The 11974-nt window shown below is 46.7% G+C and overlaps 1 long non-coding RNA gene across 1 annotated transcript; it reads right to left on the bottom strand.

The window, feature by feature from the left end:
- Positions 1–2557: 2557 nt before the first annotated feature.
- On the bottom strand, positions 2558–7104 carry LOC310699174. Its single transcript, XR_014521967.1, has 3 exons — positions 6958–7104; positions 5521–5597; positions 2558–3148 (listed from the first exon to the last, which is right to left on the bottom strand). It is a non-coding gene; the product is annotated as an uncharacterized lncRNA (long non-coding RNA).
- Positions 7105–11974: the final 4870 nt, after the last annotated feature.

Raw genomic sequence — 11974 nt, 5'->3', positions numbered from 1 at the left:
GGTGTTTTGCTTCTTTTTTTGGGGGGGGGGACAGGCTAGGAAGGAGAGGAGTGGGAGGTGGGCAAAGAAAAAAAAGCGATGAAACCCAACATTATGTGAAATAAGTCCAAGAAGTCCTTTTTTTATTCGTGTGCGTACTGGGCCCCTTGCAACCGTGGGGAGGGCAGGATTGATGAAAGCATTTTCGCATTGTGCAGATGGCAGGGATAAATATTAACCTCTCCATTCCCAGCCACCCTCCAGGGTCTTCCCTGAAACACACAATTCCCATCTGGTTTTCAAAAATGCAATGCCCTGGGAACCATCTGCATGCTGGAAGATGGACCCCTAATGTGAGGATAAATGAGAAAGAACTGCTTTAGGAAGGGGCGTGGTAATGCACTTTGGAATGCTTGTTAATCTAATGCAATTTTCCCTTCTGTTAACACTATAGTTCTTTTACGAGGAGAGCAAATTCAGATGGCTCCCTGAGCTGCAGTCTCAGGCAGAGTTCTTAGAGCACTGAGTTAGGGATCCTGCCAGATTCTACCCAGCTGGCATCTGGGCAGGAACCCCCAAGTACCAGTGAGGGTATAAGCATTTTCAGAATGCCTTGTTGTAGCAGGTTCTGGGCCCACTCAGTCCCTCAAATCTCTGTAGATGAGGGATGGATGGATGGATGGATGGATGGATGGATGGATGGATGGATGGATGGATGGATCAATCAATCAATCAATCAATCAATCAATCTAATTTCTGTTCATGTCAGTTCTGGATGTGTTCATAAGTCTATTCTGTCCCCTGTTGGAAGTGTAACAGAAGAGATCATTCCATGTGAAACTTAAGAGTTAATTATTTTTCCAGTAAACTGGCTAACTGGGGAGTGGGGTGTTGCTTAGCAACCAGAATAGGTAGAATGGTCCTTACTAGCATGTGCCCTGATTGGCAGTGTAGTCCTAAGGGAGTTTTGCCTTGATATGACCATTGAGAATTCTTGGAGAATAGGTGAGGTCCCTGCAGACTGCAGGCGGGAAAATCTTGTCCCCATCTTCAAAAAAAAAAGGGGGGGGGAGAAGCCCCAGTAACAGTCAACCCTTGAGCTTGACACTGATACCAGGAAAGGTCCTAGAACAGGTAATTCAATAATCGGTCTGTGAGCATTTAGAAAAGGATGCTGTGATTACTAAGACCCAGTATGGGGTTCTCAAAAATAAGTCATGCTAGACCAATCTGATTTCTTTGTTTGATGGAATTACAAACTTGGTGAATCATGGGAATGCTGTGGACATAGTAAAGTAAGGCTTTTCACAAAGTCCCCCATGATATTCTCGCGAGGAAGCTGGTAAAATGTGGGTTGCATAATTTGCAGATGAGATTAAACTTGGAGGGGTAACTAATGCTGTAAAAGACAGGATCAGAATTCAAAAGAGTGGCTGGGGAAGCCCAGCCAGATGGGCGGGGTATAAATAATAAATTATTATTATTATTATTAAAATGACCATAACAGATTGGAGCATAGCTTACAAAATGTTTTTCAATTAGGTAGGAAAAACCAGATGCACAAATATAAGATGGGGGACACCTGGCTTACTAGCAGTACATGTGAAAAGGATCTAGGGTTATTGGTGGACCACAAGCTTAAAATGAGCCAACAGTGTGATGCAGCAGCAAACAAAGTTAATGCTATTCTAGGCTGCATCAACAGAAGTATAGTGTCCAGATCAAGGGAAGTCATTGTCAGGAGCGTCCTACATGCGAGTAGGCATCAGAGAGACACACATGCCTGACTGGCATGTCCTGTCTCTCCCTCCTGGTCATTCTTTCGGGAGCTTCAAAAGTGCTCTCCAGCCCGAACATTACAGCGACTGACATCTCTGAGAGGCATCAGCAAACTTCAGGATTCTGCAGAGTATTGACAGTTTGTGTGACAGACTCAACAGCACAACATTTTGGCTAAACTACTTTATTTACATATAATACACTCGGAGCATTCTGACTCAGCTCCTTCCTCTTTCTCATCAGATAGCAAATAGTCCCACATCACGGAACACAGTAATACAAACATCCTGTCTCCGTCACTTCCCACACTGTGGAATGAAAACATACACCGTCATGTGGTAGAAACGATCCCATGACTACAAACACAGGGCAAGAATACTAACAGTCATAGTCCCACTCTAGTATGCTTTGGTCAGACCACACATGGAATACTGTGTCCAGTTCTGGGCACCACAATTTAAGAAGGATGTTGACAAGCTGGAAGATGTGCAGATGATCAAGGGTCTAGAAGCCAAGCCTTATGAGGAGCCCTTGAAGGAGCTGGGTATGTTTAGCCTGGAAAAGAGGAGACTGAGAGGAGATATGATAGCCATCTTCAAATATCTGAAGGGCTGTCACATAGAGGATGGAGCAAGCTTGTTTTCTCTGGAGAGTAGGACTCAAACCAGTAGCTTCAAGTTAGAAGAAAGGAGATTCCGACTAAACATACAGAAAAACTTTCAGACAGTAATGGCTGTTTAACAGTGGGACAGTGGGCTCTCCTTCCTTTGAGGTTTTCAAGCAGAGGTTGGATGGCCATCAGTCATGGATACTTTAGTTGAGATCCCTGCATTGCAGGGGGCTGGACTAGATGACCCTTGGATCCCTTCCAACTCTAAGATTCTACGTGTGGGAAGCAGGAGACATGTCTCCAGATGCAGGAAAAAACTGGTAGCTGAATAGACCTCTCTCTCTGCTGTGGAAGACTTCAATGGCAGGATAAGGCAGGGTGTGTGCCCTTCTCCATTTTTGGAGGAAAGCTCAGTAAGAGAACAGGGTTACCTTGGGAAGCATCAGCAGAACTTGGACAGCAATGCATTAGAATGAGGGAATGTCAGTGAAGCTACTGTGGAGGGCAGGGAACAGGGATTCCTAGCAGGTGAGCTCAGGTCTTCAGGCAGAGGTGCTTCTGCGAGTGTTGAGGCTGCCAGCCCCACTGCCCTATTTGTGTCTCTCACCAGCTCCGACATCATATTGACACCTCTGCAGGAGCGAAGAAACATCTACTCCTTGGTGCTAAAGCAGGAAATTAATGTGCATGGTGAATAGAATTGGGCCTGGGGTCCACTCAGTAGTAGGAGAATTATCAAACCTCATTGGTGTGTGGGCCTTGATTTATCTAATCGTCATTCTGTTAAGAAAAGAAACACCATCAAGCCATGGTTATTTTAAGCTCTGGTTGGCTCCATGTAAGCTTCTGCTTTGCTCTTTGGAAGCCAATTTGTCTGCTCCCCACGCCCCACAAGGCAATGCAAATCCTATGAGAATAAGACCTGACCCTGGGCCAGGGAGGTGGAAGAAAGCAAGGAATGTCCACATGTTACAGAAAGAATACTGGGACCTGTAGTTTGTTAAAAAGGTAAAGGTAAAGGACCCCTGACAGTTAAGTTCAGTTGCTCTATAGACTGAGGGAGCTGACGTTTGTCCACAGACATTTTTTCCAGGTCATGTGGCCACCATGACTAAGTCACTTCTGGCAAAACCAGAGCAGCGCACAGAAACGCCTTTTACCTTCCCGCCAGAGTGGTACCTAATTATCTACTTGCACTTTGACGTGCTTTCAAACTGCTAGGTTGGCAGGAGCAGAGACCGAGCTCACCCCGTCGCGGGGATTTGAACCGCAGACCTTCTGATCAGCAAGCCCTAGGCTCAGTGGTTTAGAGACCACAGCACCACCCGTGTCCTGTAGTTTATTAAGGGTGCTCAAAATTATAGCTCTGTGGGGGTAAATTGCTGTTCCCAGAATTCTTTGGTGGGAGAGTGCCTTAAATGTGTGGCGTGTATGTAGCCGGACAGTTTTGGCTCATTCCATACAGTTTGCAGAGTCTGCACCTTATCTCTTGAGGAGGTGGAGCTCTCCTCACCTCTTGTGGATTCTCTAGCTGCCTGGTGTAATCAGATGCCTGCCTCCACAACTAGATGCATAAACAGAAGCTGAGGCTGGGGTAGACAGTGTTAATTAGCTAAATATTTGGAGATGGGTTTATGAGGTGCCTTGGAATCTTAAAACAGCCGCTGCCAGGATTGTGATAACCGCTGGGGGACAGGCAGGACTTTCAGCTGTTTGCCTACTTCTCGGTTTTGCTAATGGCATTCAGGGATCTGGTGTTAATTAAAATTAAATAGTGTGGCTTGTACCTTTCACTGCTCAGTACTCCATCACAACATTGTTGTCACTAATGCACGGTGTGTGTGTGTGTGTGTGTGTTTCATTTCTTCCCAACACACATGGAGGAGTGCCAGGACATTTTCAGTGCAGGTATAAGGAGCCTGTGGCCCTCTAGGTGCCATTGGACTAAGAAGCTCAGCCAGGATGGCCCAATGGCCAGGCATGATGGCAGTTATAGTCCAGCCATGCCTGGAGGGCCCACCCTCTTCTAAAAAGGGACAATCAGAGATGGAGCATCTTAAAATTAAGGGCAATGAAATCTGAATTGGGTATTCATCTAAGAGACACCTGATTTCCGCTGCCCAGGCATAAAAACAATGAAATTGGTCTTACAGGATGTGATGCTGCTGGGGGTGCTTTCAAACTGGTGCTTTTAACAGCATCCACATGACATCATTGGCATCAGTATGCTACCCTGTATCCATCCCATTTTATATAGATTTAGACTTTCTGTGAAAATCTTTCCACCTGGCCTAGGGGGCGGGGCCCAGACTCACCAAGCCCTACTATGTTAAATATGTATTCTGTAGTTGACCTCCTTTGTAATGTTTTACAGTGGTACCTCAGGTTACAGACGCTTCAGGTTACATACGCTTCAGGTTACAGACTCTGCTAACCCAGAAATAGTACCTCGGGTTAAGAATTTTGCTTCAGGATGAGAACAGAAATCGTGCTCTGGCGGCACGGCGGCAGCAGGAGACCCCATTAGCTAAAGCAGTGCTTCAGGTTAAGAACAGACCTCCGGAACGAATTAACTACTTTACTTGAGGTACCACTGTATTTTGAAACCTTTAAGATAATATTTTAGTTTTCTGTTATGTTGCTTTGACTGTATACTCTATACAGTGGTGCCTCGCAAGACGAAATTAATTCGTTCCGCGAGTTTTGTCGTCTTGCGATTTTTGTCGTCTTGCGAAGCACGGTATCGGGAAAGTTTTGGAAAAGCTTCAAAAATCACCAAAGTCTTCAAAAACCTTAAAAAAGGCTACCACACCGCGTGCTATGAGTTGCTCCTCGAAGTCAAGTCGCAACTGTATTAACGGTGTTAAGAAAAAGGAAACAAACTTGCAAGACGTTTCCGTCTTGCGAAGCAAGCCCATAGGGAAAATCGTCTTGCGAAGCAGCTCAAAAAACAAAAAACCCTTTCGTCTTGTGAGTTTTTTGTCTTGCGAGGCATTCGTCTTGCGAGGTACCACTGTATTTGACTTTCTTCAGATTGTTTTATTTATGTTTTATTGATTTAATATGTTGTAAACCGCTATGAGACTTTTCTTTAAAATATAAAGCAGTATAGAAATTTTTAAAATAAAAAAAATAAAAACAAACAAACAAACCTTGTTGCCAATGACCCGCAATGCCTGAAATACCCATTTGCACTATAAAGTTCCCATCTGGAAGCACCCGCCAATCTCTGAAAGAAAACAAATATCAGGGAGCTCAAAATGGTGAGTGCGCTCAGCATATCTGGGACTTGTGGTTGGCAGAGCAAAGGGATGGAAGCTGGTTTCTTGATGCATTTGAATCAACATCTTTCTTTTTGCTAAATTAAATACTGAATAAGAAGTAGGTTCCAGATCTGGAATGGAGGGCCATTGTCACAGTAGGTGGGGGGAGAGAGAGAGAGAGAGAGAGAGAGAGAGAGAGAGAGAGAGAGAGGTGGAAATCAGGAGAGCCCTGAGCCCAATTAAGGGGTGAGAACAAGGGTATCCCTTCTGCTCAGGACAGGGCTATGGAGCCCCCCTCCCCACAGTTCTGGGGAAATCCCCAGATCTTGTGGGAATATTAAGGAAGGTAGGAGAGTATATATTGTTTGGATATTATCCCTCCTCACTCATGCTCATGAGTAAACAGCAGAGCACATTCCCTTTGCAACTTATTGGAAGCAAGTTGATGATTTGTTAGAATCCTGTTGTCAGAGCTGCTTCCAGATCCTAGCTCACAGAGGATCACGCTAGCCAGCGATCATTTTGTAAAAGTCTTTATTGAGTTACAGTTTCCATTCTCAAGCTGCTGCGTGCAACTCTACGTCTTATGGGTTAGACCGGCGAAGCTCCGTCTGAGTCTCCGCCCCCTGTACACCAGCTAAATGCCCTAGCCTTACTCCACCTTTTCCGCCTGACCGTTCTTCTCTGGGTCCCTCTGCCCCCCGTGGTCTCTTCCTTCCGGGACGCTTCTGACGCTGACCCCCCGGACCCTTCTGTCTCCTTGCGTCGGGCTTTAGGACCTGGCTCCCTTTCCGGGCTGCTTACTGCGCCACCTTCCTGTGCATTTGAACTTGGCGCGCGCGCCCAACCTTCCACTTTCCGCCTGACCGTTTCTTCGCTCCCCGATGGAGGTGTGGCCACTCCTGACTCATGCCCTCCCTCCTGCTGCGAGCTGCCAGAGCTCGGTACCTGGCGCCCTTCCTCTCCACTGCGTTCTGTTGGTGATGCTGGTCCCGATTTCCCACTACTGCTCTCTGAGCCCCCTCTGGACCCTTCTTCCTGGGGTGTCCCCCTAGGCTCCCCCCTTGCTCCGGCCACTGGTGCCCCTTCCTGTGAATCTTCTGATTCACTGGAAAGACTCGGAGATCTCAGGTCGTCGTCATCGCTCATCTTTTCTTCTGCTTCCTCCCCTTCGCTCTCTGTTTCCTCCCTTGCCCTCACCTCTGCTCCTGAACCCCTGACACCTGTAATTAAGTAATTCAGTCTGGCTTGTCCAGTCTGGAGTGTTCCTGGTAAGTTTCCCCTTTATTTCCCTCTTAAAATAAAGTAGAATAAAGTTTTACTCACATTCAGTTCACAGCAGTAATCTGAAGTCAGGCTTTATCTTGTGGTTACAGTGAAAAGAAGCCTGAGCTACATCTCAGACTTCCTGCTTGTGGGCTCCATCCTCTGTGAAGGTTGAGCCATGCACTGGCTAAGAGCCAGGAGAGCAAGAGGCCAAAAGTCCAAGAGAGAGATGGTTGTGTGGCCAAGCCTTTTATCTGGTCAGCTAGGGTCACGCCCATCTTCTTGGTCACACACAGGTATGACAGGAAGTGCCTGGAGCCACATTCCCCTGTGTGTCCATTCTAGGCAACAGGAAAATGTTGTACTTGACTGCTCTAGTAATAATACATCCCACAGATCTGAATCAAAATGTTGGAGGTGAGTAGTGAGGGGCAGAAGATGATGCTTTTGCCTCCTGCTTGCTACTTCCCTGGGACCTTGCAGCAACAAATGCCAGTTCCACATGCAGCCAGTTCCCTGTGCCAGGAGCCTGGGCTGTGGGATCCTTGGCTCACACAAAATCATTATCTCATGATTTAAAAAAATGAAAGGTTGATAGACAGAGCTCACCTCCTCTGCTTCCATCATCTCAGCCCATGCTGTGTGAACTAAATCCATCCTAATTATGGCTGATTTGCATGGGGAGTTGAAAATTAATCTCTCCTAAGTTCTGGGCGTTTAGTGATTCTGCTTGGGCTTATTAGAAGCACAATGCTATTTCCCAAGAAGGCATGTGTGCTTGTGGGGCGAAGAGTGCTCTTCATTGTACAGCAGGTGTGCTGGGTACCCTTTTTGCAGGGTGTACACCAGTTTCCATCAGAGATCAATCCCTGTTAATTTCCCTAGTGGGCAGTTCTTCAGAGAGTAGCTGAGACAGTTAATGCACAGATGTGGAGGAGCAAACATACCTGCCTGATAGAGAAGGATGTGGCTCTTTCACGGGTGGGGAATTGAGACAAGCAGCAATTCCGTAACTGAAAAAAGCATGCATGGCCCACCCCACTCAAGGAAGCTGTGTGCTTGTTATGTTAAGTGCTTCCTGTGACATTCATTCTATCCTGGCAACAGAACTTAAGCATCAACTTCCTGGTTTGGGGACCTAGCACTATATCACTCTCTGATGAATGGCTATCATGCAGGTTGTTAAGTTCAGGATTTAAGTCTGCCATACTATATGGGATGAGGAATTTTAGGTGGGGGGGGGAATTCACCCCCCAGGACTCTCTACATGAAGCTGCTGGGAGAGATCATCAGGGGGGTTGGGCTAGGTGTCCATCAATATGCAGATGATACCCAGCTCTACCTCTCTTTTAAATCGGAACCAGTGAAGGCAGTGAAGGTCCTGTGTGAGTGCCTGGAGGCGGTTGGAGGATGGATGGCAGCTAATGGATTGAGGTTGAATCTTGACAAGGCAGAAGTATTGTTCTTGGGGGACAGGGGGTGGGCTGATGTGGAGGATTCCCTGGTCCTGAATGGGGTAACTGTGCCCCTGAAGGACCAGGTGCGCAGCCTGGGAGTCATTTTGGACTCACAGGTGTCCACGGAGGCGCAGGTCAATTCTGTATCCAGGGCAGATGTCTACCAACTCCATCTGATATGCAGGATGAGACCCTACCTGCCCACGGACTGTGTCGCCAGAGTAGTGCATGCTCTGGTTATCTCCCGCTTGGACTACTGCAATGTGCTCTACGTGGGGCTACCTTTGAAGGTGACCCGGAAACTACAACTAATCTAGAATGCAGCAGCTAGACTGGTGACTGGCGGCGGCTGCCGAGACCATATAACACCGGTCCTGAAAGACCTACATTGGCTCCCAGTACGTTTCTGAGCACAATTCAAAGTGTTGCTGCTGACCTTTAAAGCCCTAAATGGCCTCGGCCCAGTATACCGGAAGGAGTGTCTGCACCCCCATCGTTCTGCCTGGACACTGAGGTCCAGCACCGAGGGCCTTCTGGTGGTTCCCTCCCTGTGAGAAGTCAGGTTACAGGAAGCCAGGCAGAGGGCCTTCTCGGTGGTGGCGCCCACCCTGTGGAACGCCCTCCCATCAGATGTCAAAGAAATAAACAGCTATCAGACTTTTGGAAGACATCTGAAGGCAGCCCTGTTTAGGGAAGTTTTTAAAGTGTGACATTTTAATGTATTTTTAATCTTTGTGGGAAGCAGCCTAGAGTGGTTGGGGAAACCCAGCCAGATGGGCGGGGTACAAATAAATAATACTCATCATCATCATCATCATCTCTGCCTGGCCCTCGGGACTCTCCTCCTTCACCATTCACATCTCTCGCCTGTCCTACATTGCAGCCTCTTTGAGTATTTCTGCCTGACCAGAATGCATCCTTGAATAATCCTTTTGCTTCCTGAATGGAGGATGGATGGAAAGGGGTGTATGTGTGTGTAGAAACTAGCCTACTGTATGAAGGTAAAATTCACCTTTGTTCTTCTGCCCTCTTTTGCTCCTGGCTCCAGCCGCCACTAGAAGGAAATGTGGCCCTTAGGCTGGAAGAGGCTCCCCACACCTCCTCTATGCACATCTGTGGTGTCTGTAGCGTTGAACATGGAGTTTGAACAAGCGTGCACAGCCTGCACATCTCTTTACAATTTGAGGGCAGACAAACTAATATTTATTTAGCATTGCCTGCAAGGATAACATGTGTGTTTATGGTTTATATACACCATCTGATTATTAGAACAGCACTGTGAGCATCTGCGGTTTCTTAGAGGGGGAGCTAATGGAAAACGTTCACTAAGGGCCTGCCTATCTGGATGTATCCATTAGGCAATATTGGGTACCAAACTAACTCTGCTTTTTAAATACAACCATTAAAAAATCCCTCTCCTGCCTGGGGAGGACTTGGAAGGGGCTGGCAGCTGACCTGATCTACGTTTCACCTTTGAAGGCACAGATCAGGCTGGCTAGCAAACAGGTCTGTTCCATGCTTTCAAAAGCATTCCTCCTTGACGTCGTGGATCAGGTGATGGGTGACTGACCCAATCTTCTCCTTTGAAAGTCAAGGCAGATCCAGTTGGCTGTTAGTCAGCCTGGTCCCTGCCATCAGAGTTGGATGGAGTGGGGAGATGCAATTCCGCAAGGGATATGTTTCCACCCCTGGTCAAGAGGAAGACAAACCTGGTCATCCTGGAAAAGAGAGTGTCCCAAGTGCAAACCAGTGACAGTCTTTGAGGGGTGATACAAGCTCATGATCCAGCAATCAGGAGGAGGAGGAGAATGGCATCATTTGCTCCAATCCAGAAGCGAGATCTCCATGTCTGCAAACATGCAAATCCAGGTTCTATCAAAAGTGGTGCAATTTGAACTGGACCACACCCCCCCCCCCTCAGTGTGAGCTAGCAATGCTCAGTCCCAGCTCCTGCCAACCTAGCAGTTTGAAAGCACATCAAAGTGCAAGTAGATAAATAGGTACCACTCCAGTGCGAAGGTAAACAGCACTTCATGTGCCGCTCTGCTCCAGAAGTGGCTTAGTCATGCTGGCCACATGACCATTTGTCTGCGGACAAATGCCGTCTCCCTCGTCCTATAGAGCGAGATGAGCGCACAACCCCAGAGTCGTTCGCGACTAGACAACGGTCAGGGGTCCCTTTAGCTTTACCTTTACAAGTTGTTTTGACATAGCAAGGCCATCAAGGTGGTTCATGGTTAAAATCCTAACTTTATAAACCCCAAACCATCACAAAACAGCTGGAAATAATTACAAATTAAACAAAAGCAGAATGAAAAACCAACAAAATAGATTAAAATACAGTAAGGCCGAATGAATACAACATAACAGCAGCAAGAAGAAGAAGAAAGGGAATGGTTCAATTAACCATCTCTTAAAACCCTGCAGACCCAAATGGATCTTAATCACATTTTTCTAAGGGTGAAGCGTATTGATTTTAATTCTGTGTGAACGTCACAGATTCTGTGGAAAGTATTCTCTAAGCATTGTCAATGATTTTATTTTATTTATGGGGTTTGAGAATCATAATGACCATGGTGGTTGGAAAAAAGTATAACATTTTAGTATTAATATCTCCTCTTTTAGAAGTCTGAAGGGAGCTCAGTGGAGAAAGTGCCACAACATGGTTACCACAACCAAGAAATGTAGGAAGCTTCCTTATACCTTGACAGACTATTGAATCTTCTGGCTGAGTCCTTCCCAAACTGACTGGCAGGGAGTCTCAGAGTTTGAGATGAGGGTCTTTTCCAGGCCTACCTGAAGAAACCAGGAACGGAACCTGGGACATCCTGCCTGCAAAGCATGGGCTCTACCATTATCTCAAATTTACTGCTTTTCCCTTCTCACCCTTCGTTGGCAGAACAAGGTATACATTTAGTAAAATCAAGAGGTAAATAAAACAAAGTGCTGCTGCTCTGTAATATGGCAACCAGTTGAGGCTTCTTGTGGTAAAGGATCAGGGTGCGAGACTTTTGTTGATTGTGCAATGCCTGGGAGCAAGGCAGAGTAAATGTTGTACCATGGGTAGGCAAACTAAGGCCCAGGGGCCAGATCCGGCCCAACCGCCTTCTCAATCCGACCGGCGGACAGTCTGGGAATCGGCCTGTTTTTACATGAGTAGAATGTGTGCTTTTATTTAAAATGCATCTCTGGGTTATTGTGGGGCAGAGGAATTCGTTCATTCCCCGCCAAAAAAAACATATAGTCCGGCCCCCCACAAGGTCTGAGGGACAGTGGACCAGCCCCCTGCTGAAAAGGTTTGCTGACCCCTGTTGTAAACTAATCCCAGATTCTTTGAGCACCTTCCTGCAATGCTCTGAGTAGCCAGTCGCCATCTCTCAGCCTAACCCAACTCCACGGGGTTGCTGTGAGGGTGATGTGGGCTGGGAAGGGGGTGGAGATGATCTACTACATTGCCCTGAGCTCCTTGGAAGAAGGGAGAGATTAAAAAAATAAAATGCAATGGAACAATAAATAAACTAGTTAACTTGTACTGTCTGATTTTTCTCCAGGTAAAGAGGCACCCCTTGGATGCCAATTAAGATTTCCTGTTGAGCCAGATATATTAATTTCTACTTTCT

This window comes from Podarcis liolepis, assembly GCF_965112155.1.
Source record: "Podarcis liolepis genome assembly, chromosome: 2".
Classification (NCBI taxonomy): Eukaryota; Metazoa; Chordata; class Lepidosauria; order Squamata; family Lacertidae; genus Podarcis; species Podarcis liolepis.
The sequence above is the reverse complement of the archived record's forward strand: the minus strand, read 5'-3'. Positions and strand labels throughout refer to the sequence as shown.